The following is a 23,539-nucleotide window of genomic DNA, read 5'->3' as shown; positions in this document are numbered from 1 at the left end:
AAATGCCTATGCTATGAAACCAAGTCAGTTAGTTAGTGACTGTAAAGGTAGTTGATTTATAGGAATATCTATTCCATGGCCTTGCTAACTGAACTAGTTAATGACACATTAATGACACGTATTACGTAATGCTTGTTCAATTAGGGAATGATCTTACATTAAAAAGCACATAGTAAAATGCTGATTTTTAGGAAGTGAGCTAGTAGTTTCAATGATTGTGGGCACCATTTAATGCACAGAAATTATGCATTTATTGAGTAAAATTTACAGAAAAAAGGGGCCTTGCCTATTTTAACTCAAGACTAGGGGCAATATCAATTTCCCAGAGCCTCCACAATGGGCACTTTAGGAAAGGTGAGGATGGGTTGACTAGACAGAATACGACAGCTTTTAACACTGATAAAATTCGCTGCACAATTGCTTATTGGTGGACTTAAAAAAAATGGAAATAGAATGTAGGCTCCAGATGTTATTGATCAAGGGTACCCTTGATTATGTAATAGACACTTGCACAATGACAAATGAAAATGGCTGAACATAGCCTGGGCCATAGGTTCTGTAACCCGTTCTCCTTTCCAGTGTTGCCAATCACTTGAACCTCACCTGCTGCAGAAACAAACTCAGCAGCCCAGCCCCTCACCACCCTGCTGCAGTTACCTTGAACATATGTCTTTTCTCTGATTATTACTGGCTTCTGCCTTGATTCCCCATGCTTATCTTCCTTCCCTGAGACCCCAGTCCACCTGACCTTCCAATACAGGCTTAAGTTACTCTCTTTCTGTCCCACCCATGAACTGCAAGTTGGTGTACAGATCTTCCTGAAGTCACATGATCTCAACTGGTGACTGCCAATTTTATTGGATATCATGTCTATTAGTAAAAAAAAAGTGCAAGCACCTCCATTATGTATATTTATTTTTAATAAGTTATGTTCTTACACCATTACATGAAAATATTATCTATTTTACAAAATACATGAAAAAAATTTGTAAGTGGATAAGAAAAAAAATATGATTTTATTTCCATACCTCAAAAAGTTGTCCTGTTCACACCTGGGCAAATGTCTTAGAATTACCCGTTCTGAGCAGCTTGTTAAGAGACTGTTATGTTTTGCCCCAAACACTAGTCAGGGCACGCTATTGCCAGTATGTCTGGCCAGATGGAACTTTTCCTAGTGCCTGGTGGGTGGTTCCTGCTCTTGCATCTATTACTTTACCCACCTACCTCCCAGTCCCATCAGCCTCTGCTTCACCCCAGTGAAGGACTCATTCTGGATTCCAATCTTTATTATTTTGTCTCATACAAAAGTAATTAATCAACTCCTTGGGACAAGAAAAGGTAGAAGTTTCTTCAGGAGTTAGCAAATGGCTACAAGCAATAAAAACATTTAGAAGGCAAATAGAAATTTAGTTACATAATTGTTATAGCTGTAATATAGTATGTTTCTCTCAGTGGGCTGTACCAGAGTTCTTTTTTATCTACTTGTTTCTATTGTGACATTATTTGTAAAATGTAATTTATACCTGAGGTGTCTACACATGGTAGATGATATATAAAATTTTATATGTCACACAAAGCAATAAGCAAAGGAGGGCACATGTAACAAACGGTCCTGAGACATTTATTGGGAAAAAATAAACTTGTATCCCTGCCTTATATTAAAATAAATTTCCAACAGATTAAGAATTAGGTAAAAAAAAAATCACAAATGCAGAAAATATAGCTGAATATTTATCTACTGTTAAGACAAAAAGCCCTCAAATTGTTAAAGCAAAGAAAGAAGTTACAAAAGAAAAAATATCATTAAATTTGACAGTATAAAACGCCATGAACAAAAGTAAAAAGGGAATGCAAAATTTGAAAACATAATTACAATAAATGTGAGCTGGAGAAGGCTCAGCTACCTAATACCTAAAGAACTTTTGCAAAAAGTGAGGAAAACTATACAACCTCAACAGAAAATAAGCGAAGAGACAGAAAATTAACAGAAGACAAATGGCAAACAAACACATAAAAAACACGTACACTAGTAGTCCAAAAATGTTAAGTAAAATGACACTGAAATGCCATTTTAACCTAATATGTGGATAAAGATTTTTTTTTATTTAATGATAAAAATTCCTATGAGAGTACGGTAAGATGAGAACTCTCAAGCAATGTGGCTTGCAGTGTAACCTGGTATAAACTTTACAGAAGTATTTTTTTTGTAAAATATATTTAGAGTTTTAAAATAGTCATATTACTTGACATAGTTATTTTACTAAGGAAATAATCAGAGATAAGCCAAGGTTTCAGCTCAAAGATGTTCCCTGCTGATAATTTTAAATCAGGAAAAGCTAGGAACAACCTAAGTGTCCAATAATTGGCAAATGTATAAGTTATGAAGTCTTTTTAAGGTAAAATATTTTGTATACATATAAATCCTGTTTGAAATAATGTTAAGGGATATGGAAAAATGCTCATGATAAAATGCTAAATTTAAAAAACAGGGAATTAAAACTGTGCAATCCATGTAATTGCTATTAGTACTATACTTGCTTGGAAAAAGAATAGAAGAAAATAACTAAGAATTAGCAGTGATTATTTGGGAGTGTGCCGAGATTGTGAGTAATTTATATTTTTATTTTTTCTATACATGTGTTGTGCGTGTGTGTGTGTGTGTGTGTGTGTGTGTGTGTGTGTGGTGTGTTTGAGTCTTGCTCAGTCACCCAGGCTGGAGTGCAGTGGTGCAATCATGGCTCACTGCACCCTGAATTCTTAGACTCACACAATCCTCCCACCTCAGTCTCCTGAGAGGTGGCAGTACAGGGATACACCACCATGTCTGGCTTATTATTATTATTGAGACAGGACCTTGCTTTGTTGCCAGGCTGGTCTCTAACTCTAGGCTTCAAGCAATCCTCTCACTTTGGCCTCCCAAAGTGCTGGGATTTCAGGCATTCCACCATGTCTGGTCTCTTTCTAAGTTTTTAAAGAAACCTAGACTGCACATAAATTGCCTTTATAATAAAAACTATTTTAATAAAAGAGGGCTGGGCATGGTGGTTCATGCCTTTAATCCCAGCACTTTGGGAGGCTAAAGCAGGCAGAGTGTTTGAGTCTATCTTGGGCAACACAGGGAGGCCCTATCTCTACAAAAATTTTTTTAAAAACTAGCCAGGTGGCAGGTATCCTTCTGGGACAAAGATAGCAGAAGAAGAAACCAGCAGCAACCCTTGCTGTTCTGCAGCTGCTGCAGGTGATCCCCAGGTAAGCAGGGCCTGGAGTGGACCTCAGCAGTCCTACAGCAGAGGGGCCAGACTGGTAAAAGGAAAACTAAGAAACAGAAATAACTTCATCATCAGCAAACCAGATGTCCACTCAGAGACCCAATCTGCAAGTCAACAACTACAAAGACGACGGGTGGATAAATACACAAAGATGGGAAGAAACCAGCAGAAAAAGGATGAAAACACCCAAAACCAGAACGCCTCTCCTCCGACAAGAGATCACAACTCGTCACCAGCAAGGGAACACAGCTGGATGGAGAATGAGTGTGATGAATTGACAGAATCAGGCTTCAGAAGGTGGGTAATAAGAAACTTCTCTGAGCTAAAAGAACATGTTCTAACCCAATGCAAAAAACTAAGAACATTGAAAAAAGATTTGATGAAATGCTAACGAGGATAAACAACTTAGAGAGGAATATAAGTGAATTGACGGAGGTGAAAAACACAACACGAGAACTTGGCAAAGCATACGCAAGTTTGAACAGCTGAATTGACCAAGCAAAAGAGAGGGTATGAGAGGCTGAAGATCAACTCAATGAAATAAAATGAGAAGGAAAGATTAGAGAAAAAAAGGGTAAAAAGGAATGAACAAAGTCTCCAAGAAATATGGGACTATGCGAAAAGACCTAATCTACGTTTACAGGTGCACCTGAATGTGACGGAGAGAATGAATGCAAGTTGTAAAATACTCTTCAGGATATTATCCAGGAAAACTTCCCCAACCTAGCAAGGCAGGCCAATATTCAAGTCAGGAAATACAGAGAACATCGCAAAGATATTCCGCAATAAGAGCAACCCCAAGGCACATAATCCTCAGATTTATCAGGGTTGAAATGAAGGAGAAAATGCTAAGGGCAGCCAGAGAGAAAGGTTGGGTTACCCACAAAGGGAAGCCCATCAGACTCACAGCAGATCTCTCAGCAGAAACCCTACAAGCAAGAAGGGAGTGGGGGCCAATATTCAACATTCTTAAAGAAAAGAACTTTCAACCCAGAATTTCATATCCAGCCAAACTAAGCTTCATAAGTGAAGGAGAAATAAAATCCTTTACAAACAAGCAAGTACTCAGAGATTTCATCACCACCAGCTCCTGAAAGAGGCACTAAACATAGAAAGGAACAACCAATACCAGCCACTCCAAAAACATACCAAATGGTAAAGAGCATCAACGCAATGAAGAAACTGCATAAATTAACGGGCCAAACAGCCAGCTAGCATCAAAATGGCAGGATCAAATTCACACATAACAATATTAACCCTAAATGTAAATGGGCTAAATGCCCCAATCAAAAGACACAGACTGGCAAATTGGATAAAAAGCCAAAACCCATCAGTGTGCTGTATCCAGGAAACCCATCTAACATGCAAGGATACACAAAGGATCAAAATAAAGGGATGGAAGGAGATTTACCAAGCAAATGGAGACCAAAAAAAAAAAAAAAAAAAGCAGGAGTTGCAATTCTCATCTCTCATAAAATAGACTTTAAACCAACAAACATCAAAAGAGACAAAGAAGGACATTACATAATGGTAAAAGGATCAATGCAACAAGAAGAGCTAACGATCCTAAATGTATACACACCCAATACAGGAGCACCCAGATACATAAGGCAAGTTCTTAATGACTTACAAAGAGACTTGGACTGCCACACAATAATAGTGGGAGACTTTAACAACCTACTGTCAATATTAGACAGATCAATGAGACAGAAATATAACAAGGATATCAGGACTTGAAGTCAGACCTGGACCAAGCAAACCTAATAGACATTTACAGAACTCTACACCCCAAATCCCCAGAAAATATATTCTTCTCAGCACCACATCCCACCTAGTCTAAAAGTGACCACATAATTGGAAGTAAATCACTCCTCAGCAAATGCAAAAGAAAGGAAATCATAACAAACAGTCTCTCAGACCATAGTGCAATCAAGTTAGAACTCAGAATTCAGAAACTAACTCACAACTGCACAGCTTCATGGAAACTGAACAACTGGCTCTTGAATGTTAACTGGATAAACAATGAAATGAAGGCAGAAATAAAGATGTTCTTCAAAACCAACGAGAATGAAGACACAACATGCCAGAGTCTCTGGGACACATTTAAAGCAGTGTCTAGAGGAAAATATATAGCAATAAATGCCCACATGAGAAGGAAGGAGAGATCTAAAATTGACACCTTATCATCAAGATTGAAAGAGCTAGAGGAGCAAGATCAAAAAAACTCAAAACCTAGCAGAAGACAAGAAATAACTAAGATCAGAGCAGAACTGAAGGAGATAGAGACACAAAAAACACCTCAAAAAATCAATAAATCCAGGAGCTGGTTTTTCACAAAGATCAACAAAATAGACAGACCATAAGCCAGATTAAAAAATAAGAGAGAATAATCAAATAGATGCAATAAAAAATGATAAAGGGGATATCACCACAGATTCCACAGAAATTCAAACCATTATCAGAGATTATTACAAACAACTCTATGCACACAAACTAGTAAACCTGGAAGAAATGGATAAATTCCTGGACACTTGCATCCTCCCAAGCCTAAACCAGGAAGAAGTTGAAACCCTGAATAGACCAATAACAAGGTCCGAAGTTGAGGCAGCAATTAAGAGCTTACCAACCGAAAAAAGCCCAGGTCCAGATGGGTTCACAGCGGAATTCTACCAGACACACAAAGAGGAGCTGGTACCATTCCTTCTGAAACTATTCCAAACAATCCAAAAAGAGGGAATCCTTCCCAAATCATTTTATGAGACCAACATCATCCTGATACCAAAACCCAGCAGAGACCCAGCAAGAAAATAAAACTTCAGGCCAATATCCATGATGAACATAGATGCAAAAATCTTCAATAAAATACTGGCAAACCGATTGCAACAGCACATCAAAAAGCTTAGCCACCATGATCAAGGAGGCTTCATCCTTGGGATGCAAGGCTGGTTCAACATATGCAAGTCTATAAACGTAATGCACCACATAAACAGAACCAAAGACAAAAACCACATGATTATCTCAACTGATGCAGAGAAGACCTTTGACAAAATTCAACAGCCCTTTATGCTAAAAACCCTCAATAAACTAGGTATTGACGGAACATATCCCAAAATAATAAAAGCTATTTATGACAAACCAACAGCCAATATCATGCTGAATGGGCAAAAACTGGAAGCATTTCCTTTGAAATCTGGCACTAGACAATGATGCCCTCTCTCACCACTCCTATTCAATACAGTACTGGAATTTCTAGCCAGAGCAACCAGGCAAGAAAAAGAAATAAAGGGTATTCAATTAGGATAGGAGAAAGTCAAATTGCCTCTATTCGCAGATGACATGATTGTATATCTACAAGACCCCATCGTCTCAGCCCCAAATGTCTTGAAACTGATAAGCAACTTCAGCAAAGTCTCAGGATACAAAATCAATGTGCAAAAATCACAAGCATTCTTATACACCAATAACAGACTTAAAGAGAGCCAAATCAAGAATGAATTGCCATTCACAACTGCTACAAAGAGAATAAAATACCTAGGAATACAACTAACAAGGAACATAAAGGACCTCTTCAAGGAGAACTACAAACCACTGCTCAACGAAATAAGAGAGGACACAAACAGATGGAGAAACATTCCATGTTCATGGTTAGGAAGAATCAATATCGTGAAAATGGCGATAGAGACCAAAGTACTTTACAGAATCAACACTATCCCCATCAAGCTACCAATGACCTTCTTCACAGAGCTGGAAAAAACCACCCTAAACTTCATATGGAACTAAAAGAGAGCCCGCATAGCCAAGTCAATTCCAAGCAAAAAGAACAAAGCGGGAGGAATCACACTACCAGACTTCAAACTATACTACAAGGTTACAGTAATCAAAACAGCATGGTACTGGTACCAAAACAGAAATATAGACCAATGGAACAGAACAGAGGCCTCAGAGGCAACACAACATATCTACAACCATCTGATCTTTGACAAACCTGACAAAAACAAGCAATGGGGAAAGGATTCTCTGTTTAATAAATGGTGTTGGGAAAACTGGCTAGCCATGTGCAGAAAGCAGAAACTGGACCCCTTCCTGACACCTTACACTAAAATTAACTCCAGATGGATTAAAGACTTAAACATAAGACCTAACACCATAAAAGCCCTAGAAGAAAATCTAGGCAAAACCATTCAGGACATAGGTGTAGGCAAGGACTTCATGACCAAAACACCAAAAGCATTGACAACAAAAGCCAAAATAGACAAATGGGACCTAATCAAACTCCACAGCTTCTGCAAAGCAAAAGAAACAGTCATTAGAGTGAATCGGCAACCAACAGAATGGGAAAAAATTTTTGCAGTTTGCTCATCTGACAAAGGGCTGATATCCAGAATTTACAAAGAACTAAAACAGATTTACAATAAAAAAACAAACAAGCCCATTCAAAAGTGGGCGAAGGATATGAACAGACACTTTACAAAAGAAGACATATATGAGGCCAACAAACATATGAAAAAATGCTTGGCGTCACTGGTCATTAGAGAAATGCAAATCAAAACTACATTGAGATACCATCTCATGCCAGTTAGAATGGCGATCATTAAAAAATCTGGAGACAACAGATGCTGGAGAGGATGTGGAGAAATAGGAACACTTTTACACTGTTGGTGGGAGTGTAAGTTAGTTCAACCACTGTGGAAGACAGTGTGGTGATTCCTCAAGGACCTAGAAATAGAAATTCTATTTGACCCAGCAATCCCATTACTGGTATATATCCAAAGGATTGTAAATCGTTCTACTACAAGGACACATGCACACAAATGTTCATTGCAGCACAGTTTACAATAGCAAAGACCTGGAACCAACCCAAATGCCCATTGATGATAGACTGGACAGGGAAAATGTGGCACATATACACCATGGAATATTATGCAGCCATCAAAAACAATGAGTTCGTGTCCTTTGTAGGGACATGGATGAACCTGGAAACCATCATTCTCAGCAAACTGACACAAGAACAGAAAATCAAACACCACATGTTCTTACTCATAGGCGGGTATTGAACAATGAGAAAACACGGACACAGGGAAGGGAGCATCACACACTGGGGTCTGTGGGGGGAACCAGGGGATGGACAGCAGGGGGTTGGGAGTTGGGGAGAGATAGCAAGGGGAGAAATGCCAGATCTAGGTGATGTGGAGGAAGGCAGCAAATCACACTGCCACGTGTGTACCTATGCAACAATCTTGCATGTTCTTCATATGTACCCCAAAACCTAAAATGCAATTAAAAAAAAAAAAAAACAGCCAGGTAGGACACACTTGCTGTTCCAGCTACTTATGAGGTTGAGGTGGGAGGATTGCTTAAGCATGAGAGGTCAAAGCTGCAATGAGCTGTGATTGAGCTACTGCACTCCACCTTGGGTGACAGAGCAAGATCCTGTCTCAAAAAAAAAAAAAAAAAATACATATGGTTAACGTGCCTTGAATATAAATATTTTGTAGAGTATATGACAAGAATTTTAAATTAATGTTTTCCTATTTGGATAACATATAAAGATTTCCAACAATAGAATGTAGTTAGAAGCTATGAAATACAGAACCAGAAAAAAACTATTTTAAAGTTCACATGGAACCAAAAAAGAGCCTGAATAGCTAAGGCAATCCTAAGCGAAAAGAACAAAGCTGGAGGCATCACCTTACCTGACTTCAAACTATAATACAAGGATACAGTAACCAAAACAGCATGGTGCTGGTAAAAGAACAGGCAGTAGACCAATGGAACAGAGTCTAGAAATAAAACTGCACACCTAGGAACATTGGATCTTCAACAAAGCTGAACAAAAACAAGCAATGGAGAAAATACTCCCTATTCAATAAACAGTGCTGGGATAACTGCCTAGCCATAGACAGAAGATTGAAGCTGACCTCTTTCTTTCACCATATGCAAAAATCAATTCAAGATGGAATATAAATATAAAACCCAAAACTTAAATATAAAACCCACTACTATAGAAACCCTGGAACACGACCTAGTAAATACCATCCTCAACACAGGAAGAGGCAAAGATTCATGACAAAGACAACAAAAGAAATAACAATAAAAGCAAAAACTGACAAATGGGATCTAAATAAACTTAAAAGCTTCTGCACAGCAAATAATCTATCAACAGAGTTAAACAGAATGGGAGAAAATGTTTGCAAACTATGTATCTGGCAAAGGTCAAATGTCCAGCATCTATAAGGAACTTAAACAAATTTACAAGAGAAAAACAAACAACTCCATTAAAAAGTGGGCAAAAGACATAAACAGACACTTTTCAAAAGAAGACATACATGTGGCCAACAAGCATATGAAAAAAACTTCAATATCACTGATTATTAGAGAAATGCAAATCAAAACAAGATACTATCTCATAACAGTCATAATGGCTATTATTAAAAAGTCAAAAAATAACATGCTGGCAAGGTTTTAGAGAAAAGGGAACACTTATACACTGTTGGTGGGAGTGTAAATTAGTTCAACCATTGTGAAAAGCAGTGTGGTAATTCTTCAAAGAGCTAAAAGCAGAACTACCATTTGACTATGCAATTCTATTACTGGACATAGACCCAGAGGAATATACATCATTCTACCATAAAGACACACACAGGCACACACATGTTCACTGCAGCACTATTTGCAATAACAAAGACATGGAATCCACCTAGATACCCATCAATGACAGATTGGATAAAGAGAATGAGGCATATTTACACCAAGGAATACTATGCAGCCATAAAAAAGAATGAGATCATGTCTTTTTTGGGAACATGGATAGAGCTGGAGGCTACTATCCTTAGCAAATTAGCACAGAAACATAAAACCAAATACTGCGTGTTCTCACTTGTATATGGAAGCTAATTGATGAGAATTCACGGAAACAAAGAAGGAAACAACAGACACTGGGGTCTATTTGAGCAGGGAGTGTGGGAAGAAGGAAAGGAGGAGAAAAGATAACTATTGGGCACTGGGCTTAATACCTGAGTGATGAAATAATATGTACAACAAATCCCCATAACCTGAGTCTACCCATATAACAAATCTTCACATGTATCCCTGAACCTAAAATAAAGATTAAAAAAAGAACCTGTGAAACATTTATATATTTCATATTTGACTGTGGACAAACTGCTACTCTGCTATACTTTATTTTTAAAGTTGTATGAAGGCAGTTCCCATAAAGCAAGCTGTCCAATATACAGTCCAGCAGAGTGCTCAATGGCCATAGGGTTTGGTGTCCAGCAGCCTAGGTTGGAGCTCTGGCTCTGCAACAGTGTGCAGGTGATTCTATCTCTGTAAGCCTCAGCCCAACTAACCAGGTGTCATTGTTTACCCCTCCATGGATGCCTTGTAAATCTCATTTTCTAATAACTGAATAATGACTGAATATGAAATCATATCCAGTCATATCTAGGTTTGTTTTTTGTTTTTTTTTAAAAATGGGGTCTTGCTGTCACCCAGGCTGGAGTGCAGTGGCACAATCACAGCTCACTGCAGCCTTCACCTTTCAGGCTCAAGCGATCCTCCCACCTCAGCCTCTTGAGTAGCTGGGACTACTGGTGTGTGCTACGATGCCTGGCTAATTAAAAAAAAAATTTTTTTTGGAGAGACAGGATCTTCCTATGTTGTCAAGACTGGTCTTACACTCCTCGACTCAAGCGATCCTCCCATCTCAGCCTCCCAAAGTGTTAGGATTATAGGTTTGAGCTACTGCACCCATCCAGCCATCATCTAGATTCTAAACACCAAAGTGTATGGAACAGATAGAATAAGATCCAGAAATAAATATCCAAGTGATACTCTCACCATTGCTTTCTTTGCCAGCTACCCACGCTCCCCAGCCTGACAATGTGCACCCACAGTCCCAGCCTAGCCGTGGTTCTTAGCATTGCAATTAGATCATCATCATCACTGAAGTCACATTCTCTAGTTACACTATACATAAAAATATCAAAGAATCTTGTCCCTCTCGTTTTTTGGATGAGGGAGTAAACTAGGCAACTGTGAGGTTTTTACAACACAGAATTCTTTGTGAACTCTGTTGACATTTGGCAAATGGCTTTATGCTGCCTTTACAGCGTCAAAGTCTCTATTTATTCATTTTAAAATGCTGGGATTAGTTACTGTCTTTTCTTTTAAAATAAACAATAGCGCTGCCAAAGAAAAAATGTATTGCTGTTTGAAAAGAAAACATTTTATGATATCTTCATATATAAACAAAAAAATAAAATAAGACTTCTGTCTAGTTATAATCATCTTCATAAACAAATACTTCAGGAATAGATTGCTAACTGGTAAGCTAACTGGATGTGGTACTTGTTCTGGGAGCATCTTTACTTCCGTTACCCAAACCTCCTCCATCTGCAAACACAGTCACTACACATAGCATACTCCTCATTATCACGGTGGGATATAGACAATGATTGAAGAAAAGGTATGCATTTTTTCATTCATGACTTTACTCGTCTCAAAGGGGCTTTCTAGCTCTAAGTAAAGTCAGTTTATGAATTTCTGATAACCCCCAATTTTTTACATTATTAAAATTTCATTTTCATAGCATCTCTTTATCTTTTTAATGTATTTTTAGCAAAGTCATGTTATTTTTCAAAATTGGGTTTGTTTAGGATTCTGATCATTAAAAAGGATACTAAATTATTCTTCCTCCAGCTGGAAATCAAGCTTTCCTCGGCACCCCAGAAGGAATCATCACTTAGTGAGGAGTGATGTTACAGGAGCGTTGGATTAATAAATGCTTGACGAATAGATAAGTGAATACAAGAATGAACAAGTCAATACGGCAAATGAATTTTGATTCTTTCCTATCATTTAATAAGGCAAGCGAATGTAAGGAAAGGCAGAATCAAATCTACTAGTGTGTTTCATATGTAACCACTATAGATTAGTTTTGTCTTAAAGAGCAGAAAAACCCAAACTAAGACAGCTGATTTTCAAGCAAAGATGAGAGCAAACACAAAGCCCATTCAGAGCTACATGATGGCTACTGTGCAGAAAGTGATGACTCCCTCTTCCAGTTATCAATACACGATATTTCAGAAAGAATGTACAAGAAACTATGAAGGACGTCAGACAGACTGCCCAGCTTCATTTCCTAATACCATTCATGATTAGTTCATATACTGCCCTCCTATTTCTCAATCCCAAGGTTCACCCAGATGTTCACCCTAATTTTCCCTCCTATTTTGCTTTTGAGGTGGATTAATTTGAATAAAACAGTTGAGAAACACTCATTTAGAGTAAGAGCTAAATGTCTGGTTTTTAAATGATATCTTGGCTTAAAGACAGAGAAGCAATTATCGTTTTTGTTTTTTGTTTTTTTCTTGCCCTAGTAACTAAAAATGGTGTCAAATAGAGCAGATGTCAAGAAGAGTGCTTGTACAGCACTAAGCACCTCACAGTGCAGGATGACTCAAAGCACGGGTCAAGACGCCCCTGGCCTGACCAACACTGATCAAAGGAGTTCCAAGAAAATACAGTTCTTCTTTTTTACATTAATGAATCATATTTTCAACTGAAAAATTAATTAGCACACATAGTAAAATTCCCCCAAATTTAAAATGGTGAGTACTCAGTCCCGTTCTACCTCAGATTTCAAACTTGTAGCCACCTCTTCCTCAAAGCTAGCAACTTTACCATTACCTTGAGTGCACATGCAGAAAGATGCTTTTGAGTGAAACATATTTATGTATGTACAGTCTTTGCATATTTTTCCATAACTGGGAACACTGTGCCTTAACTTCTCCACTTAAAAATACACCTTGACTAAATCAATAATGATAGAGCCATTCAACAGAATCACTTTCTGCTGTAAGAAAGATGAAAATGCAGACACTTTGGAAAACAACCAAAAAGTTAAACTTAGAGCTACCATTTGTCCCAGCAATTCCACTACTAGGAATGTACCCAGAAGAAAGAAAAATTGAACATACAAACACTTTTGCATAAATGTTCACTGCAGTACAATTTGAAATAGCCAAAAAGTGAAACAATGCAAATATCTATCAACAGATGAATAAACAAAATGTGGTATAGTCATACAATGGAATATTATTTGCTCCTAAAAAATACAATCTGATGTGTGCTACAACATGAATGAGCCTTGAAAGAAGCATGTCACAAAAGACCACATATTATATGATTCTATTTATAAGAAACATTCAGAATAGGCAAATTATAGAGAAAAAAAGGTAGAGTCGTTGTTGCCTAGGGCTGTGGGGTGCAGGAGGGGCAGTGGATATAGAGCAGGCAATGGCGGAATTGGAGGGTGATACTACAGGGTAAGGGGCTTCTTATACTGGTAGGAAAATGTTCTCAATTGAATTTGGTGATGGTTGCAAAACTGTGTGAATAGACTAAAAATCTCTAAATTATACACCCTCTATTGATGAAGAGTATGATATGTGAGTTATACCTCCATAAAGTTCTTCCAAAACAACACAAGAAGCTTCTCTATGTATTGACACACTGTCAAGTGCAAAATACAAGCCACAGAACAATGAATATGCAGATTATACTTCTTTTGTGTAAAAAGGGAGGAAGAGAATAGAACTTATATTTTCATTGCATTTACATAAACCCTAAAGGTATATACAAAGAAACTAATGAAAGTGGATACATGGGAGTGTGCATGTCATCTTTTCAAAGTATAACAATAATAACAATAGTAAGCATCATCTGTAGAGAGCGCCACAGCCATACCAGCACATGAAAGATCTTCCTCATAGATGCACAGTATTGTTTTATAGTTGTGCATCAGTTGTTCAATCAGTCATGTACAGATTGACAATTAGGCTCTCTCCAGTGTTCTGTTACAAAAACTGCAGCAGAACATTTTGGACATATTTTTTTGAACCTTTACACAAGTACATAGAGTAAACGTTAAAAAGTGAAGTTGCTAGATAATAGATAAGAAATCCTTAAAGTAATGCAACTAAAGAATATCCCTTAAATTTGGTGACTAGTAGCTGTATACCCCAGTAGGATTTTATTGCAATTACTGAACAAAATACACTTTTTTTCTGACAGGAATAAATGAAAACCTAGGATTTCCCCATTCTCTGTAGTTACAGCATTAAAAAGTAAGCACAATAAGTTCCTTTTAAAAGAAAAGTTAGACAAAAATCAAATGGTTTATTCTATGTAAGCTCTGGAAGTTAAGAAAGAGAAGCCTCCTTTTAATAGGCAAGAATTTATTTGAATTCATTATGTGGCTTCTCAAATGCGGTACAGATTTAAAATGACCTTTCAGTCTCAAAGGAGGAGTCTCAGAGAAAAAGGATGAAGAGAATCTGTTTCAATTAAGATAAACATCAACTACCAAGACCCAATTACACCATTTGAATTTGAAGAAGGCAAAACTGTTGTCAAAAAAATTGGAAAGCATCAAGGACGGCAATAAACTTGGTAAAATTTAATTGCATCATGTTTTGATGACATTACTGAGTGTTCATGGAAGACAGGGCTATGTTTGGATGCATTCCTCCCTTTCCTTCCCTCCACTCTCCCTGGCTCATTTTGGAGTTGTTTTTGAGTGATTCTATTTAGCTGCATTGGCATCTTTACTTAAATGGACATATCTGTGCAGAGAAAATCCTGTTATTCATTATGGCCAAAGAATGGTAGATATTAACCAACAACTGTCTGAATATAGTAAAAATCAATAAATTACATACCCTGTATAGATGGCATGTGAGTTATATCTCAGTAAAGTTCTTCCATAACAACACAAGAAGCTTCTCTATGAATCAACACACTGTCAAGTGCAAAATACAAACTGCAGAACAATGAATACGCAGATTATGTTTTATTTTGTATAAAAAGGGAGGATGAGCACAGAGTAATAGAGTGATACATACATCTTTAATGCATTGTAATATTGAAATGATTACAGTGCAATACATTTCATACTAAAGTCTTATTTAAGTTACTTTTGGTTGTTATTGTTGCTTTTGTCATTATTTTGTTGTTTTATGATCCAAAATATACTTGAGAACTAGAATACGTGAGGAAGATGATTGTGGCTATGATCTATGATGGGTTTCAGTTCATACAGGCCAAAGTGTGTTTGCTGTTTGGAGCTGATAGAACCCATTCATAAACTCCTTAAGGGTGGCCAGGGAAAAGAACGCCACATACATCCTGAGCAGTCTTGCCAGTAAGAATATCAGTGCCTGGCCTTTGGCATGTGTGGCTGACATGCTCATCCCTACTCCAGTTTGGGGGGCCATGGCTTACATCTGTCTTTTGTATCAACCATGTCATTCAGTCCAGCAGGCACATCCTATTATTAGCTGAAGGCCAGCATTACGATCTTCGGGAAAAGTATTCTAACCATTTGGTAAAACTGTTGTTGTTTTATACACATATATCTACTATTCGGTTAAATTTTGAACTCAAATCATAAGTAAATTTAGCTCATAGAGGCATTAGAACACTGAAATCTATGCACTTATGGCAACAGAGAATTCAGTGTGGGTTGCCTGGTGTGTGATTTGGCACCTAAAGTCAAAGTGAGATCTTACACCTAATAAAAATGCTCTTGAAGTTTAGTGAGTCAAATTCTTAGGAGCATCTTAAACTTTCTGTAAAGAGGAGAGATTAAAGCAGCAGAATATTTTTCAAGGGCACGTTTATTTCAAAAGACTTTCCTTCTTTCCTAGGTGCAGTCCACTCTCTTTGACCTCAGCTCACCAAGGTCCCTGGGAAGACAGGCTAGCAATAGAAATCAGGTCAGATATATACAGAAAACACCCCAGTCAAAGACAAACACTGGGGACTGGTAGGTGGGAAACCCATCATTTCATGATGTCCAACTTTTCACTGGAAATCTATACATGAGTGCCATATAAATTTAAGATCTTAAGACAGCAATCTCACTTCTTTTCCTTTTTAAGTGATTAAAAAACAGAGCCTCTGCTCCTCATATCTGCTGAATATTCAAGACCTTTGTACCTGCTATAATCTTCTCCCTACTGTTTGTTTGACTGGTTCTTTCAGTTCTCAACTTCCTTGACCACTCCAACTAAAGCACATCTCTAGGATACACAGACACACACAGACACAGACACACACCCATACACAGATATACACAAACAGATGGTTTAACTCGGCCCCTCCTATGTTCTCTTCACTGCACTTAAAACACAATTAGGAATAATTTTATTTAGTGAATTTGTTTTGCTTGGTAAGCTCCAGGAAGGGAGGGAGGCACCATTGCATCTCCAGATCTTAGCACAAAAAGGAGATAAAATGTGTATTTTTTCTGTATAGAAATTACCCTAAATAAAACTGTAGAAAGTTATTCTACATAAAAATCTTGTTGTTGAACTATTTATATATAAATGTATATATAGATCTCTTATCTTCTTGTACCATCATTGTAGGCTACTATTAAAATATAATTTACATATATCTAAGAACTGACATACTTCTAGTTATATCAGTTAGAAATATATATCATATATAATATACATCATATAGATAATATATATCATATATAATCATATATCATATATAAGTGTATATATATCAGAAATATCAGTTAGATACTTCAGTTTAGAAATAGTATATTTCTAAATAACATGCTATTTAGAATATATAATATATATATTTTAAGAAGACCACGTCAAAGAAGTTTCAAGGCCAGGTTTAGTTAGAAGTGATACTGATTTTTTTCCATATTCATGTGACTTTAACAGAATAATAAATTTAGTTTAAACCCAGATTCATACTTTTATTTCCAAATTAAGCAAAAATTATTTTATCTAGAACTGTTCTGACACTTTCAGTAAACTTTCCATTATCATTTCACTTGTGAAAGATCATATACATGTCATATCACATACCATTTTGTAAATGGTTAAAATTCTTACATTCTCAAATAGTAGCCTGTTTCATGACAACCACAAAAACACAAACATAAATAAGAAAATATTAATAGGAGTTTTTCCCTTCCAATAATAAACTGGCTAACATTTTTTTGGTTTGCTATGTCCCTAGCATTACTTCAAGCACTCTGCATGTATTATTTCATTTAACATTCACAGAAACCCCACGGGTAGCTTTTCCCCTTGTCCAAAGTCACCCAGCATGTAAAAGGAGACTAGTTTCAAATTCGTTTGACTTCAGACTCCATCCCCATCTCTCCAGTACATATTGTTGGCAATTCCAAACTGCTCTGGAATTTTAATAGCTCAGCTCTGTGTTTTCCACAGTCTAACAAAATAGAAATAGTTTGAATGAAGTTAAGCACATAAGGTCTGATTTCAAAATGATACCATGGTTTAAAACTAGCCATTAACTTTTACATGGAACAAAAAGGAATATTTATAAAGCCATACAGAACGTGGCCATCTGGCCTACTCCTGATGCAAGAAGCTGAAACATGCTTCTGAAAACTAAGTGCTTTTTACTTCTTTCTTTAGAATTGTTAAAAGTTTCTTGGATAACAGAGAAAAAAATAACCTACTTTCTCTTGAGGATTCAAGAGTAACTATCTTTCATGTAGCATTAATGTTCTGTCTACCCACCAACAACAAGGGTTAAAAACAATGGTTAGACAGAGTCCCTCCTCAAATGTCTCATAAGTAACCAGAAATATCCTAAGGAACCAATTATTTTCTTTTACTCCTATTAGTCAGAAATTTACATATTGCAAAGAATAATTTCTTCTCTCCATCAGTCTGAAAAAATTTACTCAGGATGTTATACTAAATCAGAAATTGTAAGGATTATGACTAAACAAGGTTTGATGAATTTAACATTTTTTCTATCAAACTTTATACGATTTCACAAATTCCAGCATGAGTTGATACACAAGGCACTCCCTTTTCTATTACCTGACTACTTGAATCTACCCTGTCTTAGCCAAAAAAATTATCTGTCACATCTTTTTTTTAATTATTCAAATTTTTATTTTAATGTACAGTATGAGAAATGAACTTTTCAATCAACTGATTTGTATGGAAAATTACATGGCAAATAAATTAGACCCATGTTAAAAGAGAAGGTCAGCTAAATGTCCAAACTTAAGGATATAATGGGCACCAATAAACAGATTCCACAGTCTTCTTTAAGAGGCTGTCTTTCAAACACAGCTTTGCTAGAAATTGGTCCAGAGATTAACAGCACATGGGAATGCTTAACCCGGGTGGTGATCAGGGACACGCTTCCTGGGTGCTGCTTTGATGATGTCGTCCACATGTAGAATCACCTGTACTGCTTTAGCTGCACTTAGAAGAACTTGTTGCTTTACTTGAAAACTTTCTGTTATACCCAGGAGAGCCATATCTCCAATGGGACCTTCCCTCATATCCAGTCCAGCAGTGGTGTTACCTTCATGGTGAGCAGCTCTGAGCTGTGCTGCTGGTCTGCACTGTCATAGCCTGCGTTGTCAGCTATGATGGTTGGCAACATTCTCAGTGATTTAGCATAAGACTCCATTGCAACAGCTTCTTTGCCTGGTGTTCTATTGGTAAGCTGTGTCACAGCATGAGCCATCAACATCTCTGAACAGCCTCCTCCATAAACTGTTCTAGAGTCCTTTACAGTTTGTGCAAGAACACAAACAGCATCATGCAAAGATCTTTCTGCTTCATCTAAAATTTGTTGAGTGGCACCACGCAAAACAATAGTACAAGCCTCACCAAGGGCAACCCCAGAAAAGTGAATGAGTTTGTCTTCTCCAATCATGACTTCCTCAATAAGTTTGCAGCTTCCAAGCTTCACGAGTTCTGGGTGATCAAAGGTAGAGGCAATTTCACCACCGGTGACAAGAACTAGGCATTCCACACCTGCAAAATCTGCATGCTCAATAGCCCTGACACCAGCAGTACCGAAGAGCTGTTCAGGATAATTATAAATTAACTGCCTGTTAATAAAGCAATTTATTCCATGCTTAAGAATACATTCAACCTTCTCCTTCATTTTTTCCTTTTCCACATGTTCTATTTCTGCAAACTTTGCTGTAGAATCAACTCTTCCCAGTAACCAAATATCTTTATTTTGCCTGTATCCATACAGACAAAATTGTCTGCAATAAGAATTTGAATATTTTCAATTCATTTTGGTTGATTCACTCCAATTTTTTTATCCAATGGAAAGCCTTCATCTAAACAGGAATCTGCCAAACTTCCTCCTAGCTTCTTGATAGTATGAATTGCCTCCAGGTTGCCAGAGTCTTTTAGTCTGAGAACCACTTCTACAGCTAACATAGTAAAGTGGTCTTTGTGATGAGTAAGAAGTTTTGAGGATAATGTTGTGCCAGCAACATTCATTAAATCTTGACGGAATTTAACTTTATCAGAACCATGATCGACCGTGGAACTCAACAGAGCCTCTCTTGCAGCCTTTGTGGCTTCTCTCCAACCTGCTATGATGGTCTGTGGATGAATCATTTTTGCAATTAAAGATTCTGCTTCCCTTAATAATTCTGCTGCTAAAATGGTAACAGAAGTAGTCCCGCCACTAACTTCATCATCTTGAACCCTTGACATATCAACTAAAACTTTAGCTGCTGGATTGTTAACACCAATGTTTTTTAGAATAGTGGCACCATCATTGGTTATCATAAGAGAGGCATCTCGTCCACTGCTTAGATGAATTTTGTCCATGCCTTTGGGTCCCAAGGTGCTCTTTACCAAGTCTCTTTCAAAGACTGTCCTGAAAGACTTCGTTTCTTTTTCTCCCCAACTTGGTTCCCATTCTGAATTTGGACACTAATGAACATAGAAATCAAAGAAGACTTTAAAGCAACTATTTATTCAGAAACATTTCGGATGACACTAACGTTTTCGTTTGGTATTCAATTAAGACTTGCCTCAAAGGCTGGGACTTCTTTATGTGAATTTGAAATTTACAGGGTACATCACACCTATGCTATATTTAGGAAGCAAATGAGTGAAGATGAAATGCCTAAAACAATTGGCACCAAGGGAATTTGGTACTTTAAACATTTTGGAAAGCCCAAGATTGCATGTGTAGTTACATGTCCTATATTCTTTCTCTATTTCATGTAGACATGTAATACAAATGGCATGAATTATAAAAGCAAATGTGTTTGGTACTTTGAACAAATTATCCATCTTACTGAAGTAAATTCACTAAAACTTTTCTTTGTGTATTGAAAATTCAGACAATTTTTTTCCCATTTATTTATTTTAATGCATTTTAGGTTTTGGGGTACATGTGAAGAACATGCAAGATTGTTGCATAGGTACACACATGGCAGTGTGATTTGCTGCCTTCCTCCCCATCACCTACATCTGGCATCTCTCCCCTAGCTATCTCTCCCACGCTTCCCAACCCCCACCATTCCTCCCCCATTTCCCCCCAACTGACCCCAGTGTGTAGTGCCCCCCTCCCTGTGTCCATGTGTTCTCATTGTTCAACACCCACCTATGAGTGAGAACATGCGGTGTTTGATCTTCTGCTCTTCTGTCAGTTTGCTGAGAATGATGGTTTCCAGGTTCATCCATGTCCCTACCAAGGACACAAACTCATTGTTTTTGATGGCTGTGTAATATTCCATGGTGTATATGTGCCACATTTTCCCTGTCCAGTCTATCATCAATGGGCATTTGGGTTGGTTCCAGGTCTTTGCTATTGTAAACAGTGCTGCAATGAACATTCGTGTGCACGTGTCCTTATAGTAGAACGATTTATAATCCTTTGGATAGATACCCAGTAATGGGATTGCTGGGTTATATGGAATTTTTATTTCTAGGTCCTTGAGGAATCGCCACACTGTCTTCCACAATGGTTGAACTAATTTACACTCCCACCAACAGTGTAAAAGTGTTCCTATTTCTCCACATCCTCTACAGCATCTATTGTCTCCAGATTTTTTAATGATAGCCATTCTAACTGGTGTGATCAACAAAACAGACAGACCACTAGCCAGATTAATAAAAAAGAAAAGAGAGAATAACCAAATTGATGCAATAAAAAACGATACAGGGGATACCACCACAGATTCCACAGAAATTCAAACCATCCACTGTGGGAGGCCGAGGCGGGTGGATCACGAGGTCAAGAGATCGAGACCATCCTGGTCAACATGGTGAAACCCCGTCTCTACTAAAAATACAAAAAATTAGCTGGGCATGGTGGTGTGTGCCTGTAATCCCAGCTACTCAGGAGGCTGAGGCAGGAGAATTGCCTGAACCCGGGAGGCGGAGGTTGCGGTGAGCCGAGATCGCGCCATTGCACTCCAGCCTGGGTAACAAGAGCGAAACTCTGTCTCAAATAAAAAAAAAAAAAAAAAGAAATTCAAACCATCATCAGAGATTATTACAAACAACTCTATACACATAAACTAGTAAACCTGGAAGAAATGGATAAATTCCTGGACACTTGCCTCCTCCCAAGCCTAAACCAGGAAGAAGCCAAAACCCTGAACAGACCCATAACAAGGTCTGAAGTTGAGGCAGCAATTAAGAGCCTACCACCCAAAAAAAACCCAGGTCCAGACGGTTTCACAGCCGAATTCTACCAGACATACAAAAAGGAGCTGGTACCATTCCTTCTGAAACTATTCCAAACAATACAAAAAGAGGGAATTCTTCCCAAATCATTTTATGAGACCAACATCATCCTGATACCAAAACCCGGCAGAGACCCAGCAAGAAAAGAAAACTTCAGGCCAATGTCCATGATGAACATAGATGCAAAAATCTTCAATAAAATACTGACAAGCTGATTGCAACAGCACATCAAAAAGCTTATCCACCATGATCAAGGAGGCTTCATCCTCGGGATACAAGGCTGGTTCAACATACGCAAGTCTATAAATGTAATGCACCACATAAACAGAACCAAAGACAAAAACCACATGATTATCTCAACTGATGCAGAGAAGGCCTTTGACAAAATTCAACAGCCCTTTATGCTAAAAACCCTCAATAAGCTAGGTATTGACGGAACATATCTCAAAATAATAAAAGCTATTTATGACAAACCAACAGTCAATATCATACTGAATGGGCCAAAACTGGAAGCATTCCCCTTGAAATGTGGCACTAGACAATGATGCCCTCTCTCACCACTCCTATTCAATATAGTACTAGAAGTTCTAGCCAGAGCAATCAGGCAAGAAAAAGAAATAAAGGATATTCAAATAGGAAAGGAGGAAGTCAAGTTGTCTCTATTTGCAGACAACATGATTGTATATCTAGAAGACCCCATCGTCTCAGCCCCAAATCTCCTGAAACTGATAAGCAACTTCAGCAAAGTCTCAGGATACAAAATCAATGTGCAAAAATCACATGCATTTCTATACACCAATAACAGACTTAAAGAGAGCCAAATGAAGAACAAACTTCCATTCACAATTGCCACAAAGAGAATAAAATACCTAGGAATACAACAAGGAATGTAAAGGACCTCTTCAAGGAGAACTACAAGCCGCTGCTCAACAAATAAGAGAGGACACAAACAGATGGAGAAACATTCCATGTTCACGGTTAGGAAGAATCAATATCGTGAAATTGGCCACACTGCCCAAAGTAATTTACAGATTCAATGCTATCTCCATCAAGCTACCAATGACCTTCTTCACAGAACTGGAAAAAACCACCTTAAACTTCATATGGAACCAAAAGAGAGCCCGCATAGCCAAGTCAATTCTAAGCAAAAAGAACAAAGCGGGAGGCATCACACTACCAGACTTCAAACTATACTACAAGGCTACAGTAATCAAAACAGCATGGTACTGGTACCAAAACAGAGATATAGACCAATGGAACAGAACAGAGGCCTCGGAGGCAAAACAACATATCTACAACCATCTGATCTTTCACAAACCAGACAAAAACAAGCAATGGGGAAAGGATTCCCTGTTTAATAAACGGTGTTGGGAAAAGTGGCTAGCCATGTGCAGAAAGCAGAAACTGGGCCCCTTCCTGACACCTTACACTAAAATTAACTCCAGATGGATTAAAGACTTAAACATAAGACCTAACACCATAAAAACTCTAGAAGAAAATCTAGGCAAAACCATTCAGGACATAGGTGTAGGCAAAGACTTCATGACCAAAACACCAAAAGCATTGACAACAAAAGCCAATATAGACAAATGGGACCTAATCAAACTCCACAGCTTCTGCATGGCAAAAGAAACAGTCATTAGAGTGAATCGGCAACCAACAGAATGGGAAAAAATTTTTGCAGTTTACCCATCTGACAAAGGGCTGATATCCAGAATTTACAAAGAACTAAAACAG

At 37.7% G+C, this 23,539-nt stretch overlaps 1 protein-coding gene and 1 pseudogene across 11 annotated transcripts in view; both read right to left on the bottom strand.

The window, feature by feature from the left end:
* Window positions 1–23,539, bottom strand: part of PDE4D (phosphodiesterase 4D) — a 1,549,195-nt gene that overhangs the window by 276,931 nt on the left and 1,248,725 nt on the right. The gene's annotated exons all lie outside the window — the stretch shown is intronic.
* On the bottom strand, window positions 10,898–20,462 carry LOC116554743 (annotated as a pseudogene). The gene has a single exon (XR_004270297.1). The product of XR_004270297.1 is annotated as a T-complex protein 1 subunit beta pseudogene (transcript).

Source organism: Sapajus apella, unplaced genomic scaffold, assembly GCF_009761245.1.
Source record: "Sapajus apella isolate SASKATOON/1434 unplaced genomic scaffold, GSC_monkey_1.0 scaffold1, whole genome shotgun sequence".
Taxonomy (NCBI): domain Eukaryota; kingdom Metazoa; phylum Chordata; class Mammalia; order Primates; family Cebidae; genus Sapajus; species Sapajus apella.
This window is presented reverse-complemented; position numbering and strand designations above follow the sequence as displayed.